Source organism: Octodon degus, unplaced genomic scaffold (genome assembly GCF_000260255.1).
Source record: "Octodon degus isolate 3935 unplaced genomic scaffold, OctDeg1.0 scaffold00198, whole genome shotgun sequence".
Classification (NCBI taxonomy): Eukaryota; Metazoa; Chordata; class Mammalia; order Rodentia; family Octodontidae; genus Octodon; species Octodon degus.
Genome location: NW_004524774.1, coordinates 1,754,036 through 1,763,568, shown reverse-complemented (window position 1 = coordinate 1,763,568; position 9,533 = coordinate 1,754,036).

The window sequence follows — 9,533 nt, the reverse complement described above, 5'->3', positions numbered from 1 at the left end:
CTTTATAAATGACCTAATGGGTTGAAAAGTTCTGTGACTGTGTAGTCAGACATGAAGCTGGGAAAGCAGAGAGGGGACAAATCAGAAAGACTTTGAATGTCATCCTGAATTTTGAATTTATTCTGTAGGCTATAAAGTTGCCAGAGAAACATGAACAGGAGAAATAGACCTGTATTTTAGGAAAAATACTCTACTTACAGGAGGGTTTATAAAATGAGAAATTTGAGGTGAGGAGCTAAAATAGGATGACACTTTCAAAAGCCATTCTTTTATTGAAGAAAGAGTATGTTAGCTCAACCTGAATGCTAGCTAGATATCAAAAAAGGAGAATATGGAAAGGTGAGCTATGATCAAATCTGCTAAGCCTAACTAAGACCAAAACAAACAAAGCACTGCAAATAAACAATACATTGGATAAAATTCTTCACTGGGCTTGGCTTGTGAACTCAAGAGTTTTCAAGATAGAATTAGGATCAGAGTGAGAAAGTATTTTAAAGAAGAAAGGAGAATCAATGCTAAGCAGCCGAAAGGTATCCAGAGCCTAATTTATGCATTGGTTGGTATGGGATGCATGGCTATATAGGTCTGATTCAATGAACCAGAACCACTTAGGTATTTCATGATGGGCACACAATAATGAAACTAGAATTTGGGGCAGTGGAAAGCAGAATGGATAGATTGGAACAGATTTTGCAGGTAAGTTTCTCAGAATTTGGTGACTTGACATAGGCAATAAAAAGAATGGAGGATATTTCTGAAATTTTAGTACTGTGTAAAAAGAACAATGGTAATACTTCATTCAATTAGGGATCTAGAAGGAACAGTATATAGACATATGGCGATTAAAAAGGATGATGAATTCTATATAGAAGAAGCAACACTTCAGATGGCTATAATTTAGGCAGATCAAAATTTCATTGTAACTTGGATCTCTTGTTGCTGAGAACGTTTGGGGAAGGAGTTGAAATTTAGAGCTAAACAAAGGCGTAAGGGCATTTAAACAAAAATATTAGTGGAAAATAGGGGAATAGGTAAAATTATCCAAGAAAATATTGCAGTGGGCTATGAGGACCAAGGAAAAATTTTTGTGGGAAGTTCATCTTAAGTGTGAACAAGGGAAAAATTATTCAAGAACAGTACCTAACAGAGTTTATTATTCGTTCTAGATTCTGAGATTTCAGTAATGAGTGACAGGGAAGAGGGATGATGACACCATGATACACTAATGCAGACTGGGAGTCTAGAGGGAGATGTGTATAGTCTAGAGGGAGATGGCACATGTTTGTAGTATATACTGTTTACATTCCTTGTGTGGAACTGGTATATGTACATAACATCTTAATTCCCTTTTCTCACCCCTTTTCTTTCTCCTCCCTTCCCTTCTGTCCATCTCCTGTGCCTCTTCCCATTTGAAAAAGGCCTATCTTCCAAATATCTATTATCTATCTTTTATTTTGCTCTTTATTTATAAATTGACTTTCTCATATATAAGCAACCATGCAATATGTAAGCTCATGTGTCAGGATTATTCAACTTAATATTATGGTCTCCACATTTTTTATATTAGATGGATAGATGATGAGAAATTTTGAATAGGTAAAGTGGGCACTCTACGTAGAATCTGTAATAGTTCCAGAAATTGGGGAATGTCAGACCAAAGGATTGCTTGAGGCCAAGTTGGAGGTCAACTTGCAAGACAGACAGACAGACAGACAGACAGACAGACAGACAGACAGAGACAGAGATTGACATACAGAGAGAGAGAGAGAGAGAGAGAGAGAGAGAGAGACAGACAGACAGACAGACAGACAGACAGACAGACAGACAGAGACACAGACACAGACACAGAGACAGAGGAGGAGACACACACAGACAGAGATATGAGATAGGTAGGATGATAGGATGGGATGATCTAGAAGAGTCCAAATAACCCAGAAGCATATATTAAAGAGACGTGGTACCTAGTAGCAAAGTCCAAGTGACAGAGATCCAAGGAGAGGACTGCTTCCTTTAAGCAGCAGTGTATCTTTGGAATACTAAGTCCTCATCAAAATAAAGTTAACATTGCTTAGAACTCCACTTTTGGAATTGCTTTGAGAGGTTGTTCACCTGCCAAACAAGAAAAGCCATCTTATTTCTTCATCGCCAGAGGATACTCACTCTTGACATTATGATTTGTGTCTGTTTCTCTTTTTCATTCTTCCCTTTCCCTATCTTCATGCTTAACTCCTTTACTCAATGTAGCTTATTATTTCCCCCATTATGCCACATGTAGTAATCCTCACTTTCACCTTCTGTTCTACAAAGTCTCTCCTAGTGTTGGCCTATGTTCTGACACAGGGTAGAACTGTGCTCAATTCAAGGAATCAATTTCAAATTAGGGGAAGAGAAAGAAATACTTAGAATACATCAGATTACTGTCTGCCATAATTTTATTTGTGTGCTGGAAGACTGCTCTAAGTGCTGGAGGTTTATAACATGCAAATTATACTGTTAAGGAATACTTAGACATATGCTTATATATAAGTCATGCACTAACTCCATGAACAGATACACATATAGATAATCCATATATATGCATATATATGTATAAATATATGCTTGCCCATTTACAAAATTACAGAGAGAATATGCATATGAGAGATCACATTTTGGTTATTCAGGAATAGATTGCCTTTCACTTTCTAAATTTCCTCTTCCTCTCCATTTCTTCTAGAAAGCTGAACTAGCTTAATTTTTTTTTTTTTTTTGAGGAACTGGGGATTGAACTCAGGCCTTTGCGCTTGCCAGGGAAGCGCTTATGCTACTGAGCCATCTCCCTGGCCCAGAACTAACTTAATTTTGACAGTAAGCCACACTGAAGTTCAAGTTCTTTGGAACATAAATCCTATTTCTTGATACTGAACTCTTACCTCTAAGAAGCACTTTAGATTTCTGACTTTAGGGTGACCCAAGATCATTGGAGCTAATCTGGAGACTTGCCCTAGGGGGATTATGTACATCTAGAGGGGTTACCATGTTGTCCTTGGAGGTGAAGATCCTTAGCCACATCAACCAGCTTTGTACATGGAATTAATTCACATGCAGGGGCCCAGAAAACAAGGCATAGAGATCAACAGGCTGTCAATATGAATACTGTTGAGCCAGAGCAACATGTCTCAAACTATGGTCCTTAAATCAATAACATAGATTTAACTGAAAACATGTAAAAAATAGAAATTATTGAGCATCAGTGCAGACATGCTGTATAAGAAACTGCTGAGATCCAGAAATTTGAGTTTTGATTAATTCTCCAGGTAATTTTGATATACACTCAACTTTGAGAACCCCTCAGGCAGAAGCAAATCAGGGATATGAGTGGTACAGAACAGAAAGGAGAGAAAAATAAGGAACCAGTGATAGAGAGGAATAGGATTAAACAGGGGAAAATTGTAGGAGTAGTTTGCTAAAATGGTGCCATTATGCTTGCCTTCCCAAGCATAGTAGTATGCAGTTGTCTTAAAAGTGCTAAAATGTAAGTGTAAAATGCAGCAATAAGTACAATGTAATGGGGAAACATATGTTTCATAAAGGAAGAGAACAGAGCTGTGGGTAGATATAATAAGAGTGGATGAAATTGAAAGCAACAGGAGCTGTTGTCAGAGTGGAACAATGCACAATAGTGGTAGATGAGCAAAGGAAGAGGTGAGTCAAGTGCTTCGCATGGGTTAGGGGAGTGCTAATCTTCCAGGCACTATCAAGAGAACAAGCAGTTCTGAGGCAGGAATGGGGTGAAGGAAAAGAGATATTCAGAATAATGTTGATGTTCCAAAATTATCTGAGTGGTTACTTGAAAGAAGCAAGACATTTCGTGTAATCTGTGTCCTTGATATTTCACCAGGGAGTATCAACTATGAAACTGCCTTTTTCCACATTCATATCCCTGTCAGCTGAGCACGGTTTCTTTTGCCAACAGAAATCAATAGCTTCACAAGAAAGCAGATATATTTAAACTTGACTATGATAGATTGTGAACTTGTCTTTGTCATTTTTCAGACATACTGACTAGGACACTTTATAGTTATCAGTAACATAGTCTAAGAGAAGAAACTACCTGGGAATATAGAGACTCAATTATTCAAAGTCAAGAATGTGGGAACCAACGCATCTGTCTAATTTTGCTTGGGATGGTTAGGATGCGCAAGGAAGGAGAACTGTTGATGTTTCAAAAATTATCTGAGTGGATACTTGAAAGAAGCTAGACATTTCATGTAATCTGTGTCCTTGATATTTCATCAACAATTCAGGTAGACAGGCTTAGCAAAGCCCATTGAAAAGCGGACTCTAGCTAGTGTGTTAAGTACCCAGTTGTGCCAGTGAGTCAGGCAGTAAAGGAACCAGGTAGCAAATGTCTATGTTTGCCATCAGACAAAAAATGTTCTGTCTGGTGGGATAAGGATCAGATCTAGGTGCATGTACCACAGGCCCACCTTCAAAACAGAGAAGAAGCTACCTATTTCCCACAGGGACATACCTAATAGCTGAATAAGATTAATTCAAATCTCTGCTCCTCAACTTTATATAATTTTGGTCATGTTATTTAATTCAGCTTATTTCTTAATTTCTAAAACACTACAGTACCCAATCATGACACCTGTTAGGATTAAATGGCATGTTGTGGTAGGCTCACAACCAATGATCAATTTGTATCACCCACCTGAACTGAATCAGAGTGGTGTTAGATGTGGAGAACCCATGTGAAGATTGACATTAACAGAATAAAAAGAACTGGAGGGGGAAAGGTTGGCCTATTGATTCTCCTGGAAAAGCATTTTGCTCTGGCCTTCCTGATATGAACTTGGCTGGTATCATTGGAGGATCTTGGGACCTCTCTGTTATTGAGAATGGCTATGGTTCTTTTCAGAGGAACTTTGGTTTTTACTTTGTGCATTGCTTCCCGGGTCCAGTGCATATGACTAAACCTGCTGGCATATATCCTTCATACTGCTGGCATAAAATTTCTGGCTTCCACTACTGATATTTGGGCCTTCCCAGAGAAGATCCTAGGTCATACACATACAAGTCATTGTCGTGGGCTCTAGACCTTCAGTTGGACTCATGTGGAACATTGCTATGAGATCTAGGTCTTCAGCTGGATTCATACAGGACATTGTCATGAAATACAGATCCTCAGATAGATTATTTGGGATTTACATCTCTAATGTGTGGACACATCTCCCATACTGTTTTGCATTTGTCCCTTGGTGAATATTATAAAAGAATCCTATTAAATTATGTGTCCTGTATTAAATTGTTTACTTTGCAAAAATCTGACTACAACATATGGTAGTGATATATTTTTTTAAATTAAGATTAGTGGTGCAATTCAGAAATGCATAATGATCACATTCATTATACGGATGTATCATTTGTATATGATACAACCTAGATCCTATTTTTTCATATTTGTGTCCACTCTCTTCAACCCCTCTTCTCTTCCTTATTAATAAAGCTTTTATTTCCATTTTATCATTTATTTGATTGTTTTCTTTTCCCTTTCACCATACCAAAGCCCCTTGCACTTTGAAAAATTACTTCCTATTTCACAATATCTATTACATATTTGATAATATATAGATAATATATTTATTATATCTAATATATATTATATATTGTGGTTCTTATTTACACTTTCAGTTTCTCATACCAGAAACGCAATGAAATATTTACATATATGTGTCCAAGAGTATGGTCTCAAGCATCAACCATTAAGCAAAAGTGTCTCAAGTTTATCCTTTATGGTTCAGTAGTATTCCATTGTATAAAAAGAACACACCTTTTTAATCCATTCATTGGTTGATGGGCATTTGGGTTGTTTTCAAGATTTAGCTATTAAAAACTGTGCTGCTCTAAACATGGGTATACATATATTGCTGTGGTAGGATGCTTTTAACACGTTGGGGAAGGTATCAAGAATGGGAAATTCTGGGTCAAATGGAACCTCTGTCCCTAGCTTTTGTTTTATGAATCTCTACACTGTGCTCGCATCAATCTATACCTCACCAACAGTGGAGAAGGGTTTCCTTTTTTCCCACAGCTCCTCCACCATTTGTTGTTTGTTGATTTGTTGGTAAAAGCCATGCTTTCTGGAGAGAGAAGGAATCTCCATGTTTTCTTAATTTGGATCTTTCAAATGATCATTGATATTGAACATTTTTTTCACATATTTATCTTCCATTTGTATTTCTTCTGAGAAGTGTCTATTCATTTCAGATGCCCATTTGTGCATAGGGACTTTAAATTTAGGAAGTCTGTTCTTTATAATTTCTTGCCTTATAGGAGTTGTTGGGCTTGATTTATTTTTGTTTTTCTAGAAGCTTGAGTTTTAACATTAGGCACTTTATTTGAGCTCATTCTGTTTTCCTGATATGGAAGTTCATCATTATTAATTTAATCTTAAGGCTGCTTTCCTTGTAGCCTATAAGTACTGGTATGTTGTACTGGCACTATCATTTGATTGTAGACATTGTTTTATTTCTTCTTTAATTTCATCTTTAATCCTTAGTTGTTCAGTAGGATATTAATTTCCATGTGTTTACCAATTTTTTGTGGTTTCTTTTATTATTGATTTCTAATTTACTTGCACTACAGTCCAAAAATATGCATAATTTCAATTGTTTTACATTCACTTAAGCATATTCTATGGGCTAGTATTGGTCTATTTTGGAGAATGTCCCATGAGCTACTGAAAAGAATGTATATTCTGATGGTTGGAGCACTCTGTAGACATCCACTAAGTCCATTTTTTACACATTTGGCATTACTTTGCTGATTTTTTTGCGTAATCTATTCATTTGTGAAAGTGGATTATTGAGGTCCCCCACTCTAATTGGGTTAGTGTTTACATAATTTTTTGTCTATTAACATTTTTTATATATGGGGGTTCCATTGTATTTGCTGGATATATACTTATGATTGTTATCTTTTCTAATAGTTTTCCAGTAACGGGTATGTAGTGGCCTTTATTTCTTTTCATCAGCCTTGGCTTGAAGTTCACAATGCCTGCAAATTAAATAGCTAGCACTGCTTTTCTCAAGGTTCCTGTGGCATGGAGTATTGTTTTTCATTCTTTGATTTTTAGTCTATGTGTTTCTTTTTGAGTTAAAAAATGATTCTTGTTTCTTGAATGCAGCACATTGTTGGATCTTGTTTCTTAATTCACTCTGCCAGTCTACCTCTTTTAATTGGTGAATTGAGACCTTTTACACTGATGGCTGTAACTGATATATTGGCTTGTCTTTGTCATTTAATTTTCTGTTGATGTTTTCCTGTCTTTTCCTTCTGCTTGATTGATTTCCCTGTCTGGTGGCTTCTTTCTGTTGGTACTCTTGGAATTGTTGGCTTGGTTTTCTCTTTCTAGAATATATTTCAGAACTCTTTATAGAGCTGGTTTTGTTGTCATGAATTTCTTCAGTTGTTCTTTGCCATGGAAGTATTTCATTTCTCCATTAATTCTGAAAGATAATTTTTCACAATACATCAGTCTAAGTTGAATGTTGTTTACTTTTGGGGCTTGAAATTCTTCACTCCACGTTCTCCTTGACTAAAGGGATTGTGTTGAGAAGTCTGATGTGATTTTCTTTATAGGTGATTTGATTTTTGTCTCCTAACAGCTTTTAATGTTCTGTTGTTGTGCATAATTATTTCTGGAATCTTGATTATTATATGCCTTGATGCGGATTTAGTTTGGTAATGAGTAATTGGAATTCTATATGCCTCACTTATGTATATGCCAAATTCTTTCTACATGTTTGGGAAATTTTCTGCTATTACATCTCTGACCAGGTTTGTTGTCATTTATACTGATGCCTGCATTTTCATTGACTGCATTTATTCTTATGCACTTTCTTACAGTTTTGGACTTTTGTTCGTGGTTCCTTGTTACTTTTAAGAGATCTGTATTTTCATAATCTTTAATCAGAACTCTGTATTTTATGCCTAATATTTTATCTTCAATTTATTTCGTATGGTCTTTCAAACTTTCAGTGTAATTTTAAATTTCCTGAATATTTATTTGAATCAGTCTTATGGATTCTGTCATTTCCTATGTTGGGGCACTCATTATTTTTCTATGCTCCTCTGTTTTTAAAAAATTTCTATCTATTTGTAGTTTTCTCCATAAGTCCTTCATTATGGCCATCAACACTTTTTTAACCTATGAGATTATTTGTTTTTATATCCTCTATAGCATTATGCATATATATATTTTTTTAATTTCTTCTACTGTCATCCTGGTAACTTCAGGTAGATGGTGTCTGAGTTTCTCTATCTCATTATCCCCTGGATTTGTCCTTGATTGGCTTATGGTCTGGGATTACACTTTTCTTCTTCTTCTTCTTCTTCTTCTTCTTCTTCTTCTTCTTCTTCTTCTTCTTCTTCTTCTTCTTCTTTTGTATTTTTAGGAAAGGTCTAAGGGGTGTTCAGGGTCTCACTAATAGATTGGACTCATAGTGATCTGCCTGTTTTACAGCCTCCCAAGAGCTGGGATTACAGGTGTGCATCACCATGCCCAGTCTCAATTGCCCTCTTAGCATGCCCCAGGGGTGGGGCTATCACTGCAGACCCAGGGATCAAACCCCTTCCTCTGTGCCTGCTTGCAGGTGCTTTAATCCACTGAGCTATTTGGCTGGCCCTTGCTTTTGTAACTTGTCATTTTGATTTTTGAATTTTAATTTGTTTTTTGTTTTTTTATGTTAAGTAGCTTTATCACTGGTACTGAAAATTTCCTAGAAAATTTTTTGTTCATCCAAGGTGTCTTTTAGGCATATATGGGTTTTTCTTTGTCTCAGAATCCTATCTTCTCACTTTATTATGAGTGATGTGTTGCTATCTATTTGACTCAGTACTTAGTCCTTTGGTATTTGGCTATGCATGTGATTGTGATCCAAAATTATCAGTGTTATAATACAAGGGTGTAAAATTGATTGTAAGTATGACATCTTGAATAAAGTAGTACAATTAGGAATAACAACATCATCATGTATATCTTATAAACTGATAATCCGCAGTAACTCTTAATTTGGTATCTCTAACCACAGATAAAAGTAAATCTATATTTATATAACAACCTCCAACATAGACCAGGAATTTATATGTAGTGGGTTTCACCTTGGCAGAGTGACTTCTATCCTGTGGGAAAGGGGAATTTAATATGAATGTGGGACAAAACAGAGCAATGGTTGGACAGAAATATAGTACAATCAAGGCTGAAGGACTAAAGATGATCCCAAACTTTGGGAAGCTGGACAAGAAGACAGGAGAAAAGGAGTGAAGGTGACAGTTCAAGAATTTTGAGGTGAAACAGAAAGACTAGAGACAATGTTCATTTTTCTGTAAATGTCAGAGTATACAGAAAGACCAGTAAGAAAAGAGAGAAGTGGGACACAGAAAAATATACTGGTTACATTTCTCTGCTGGGACAAAATACCTGACATCCAACATAAAGGAAGGAAAGGTTTACTTATCTCATAGTTAGTGGATGTTTTAGTCCATAC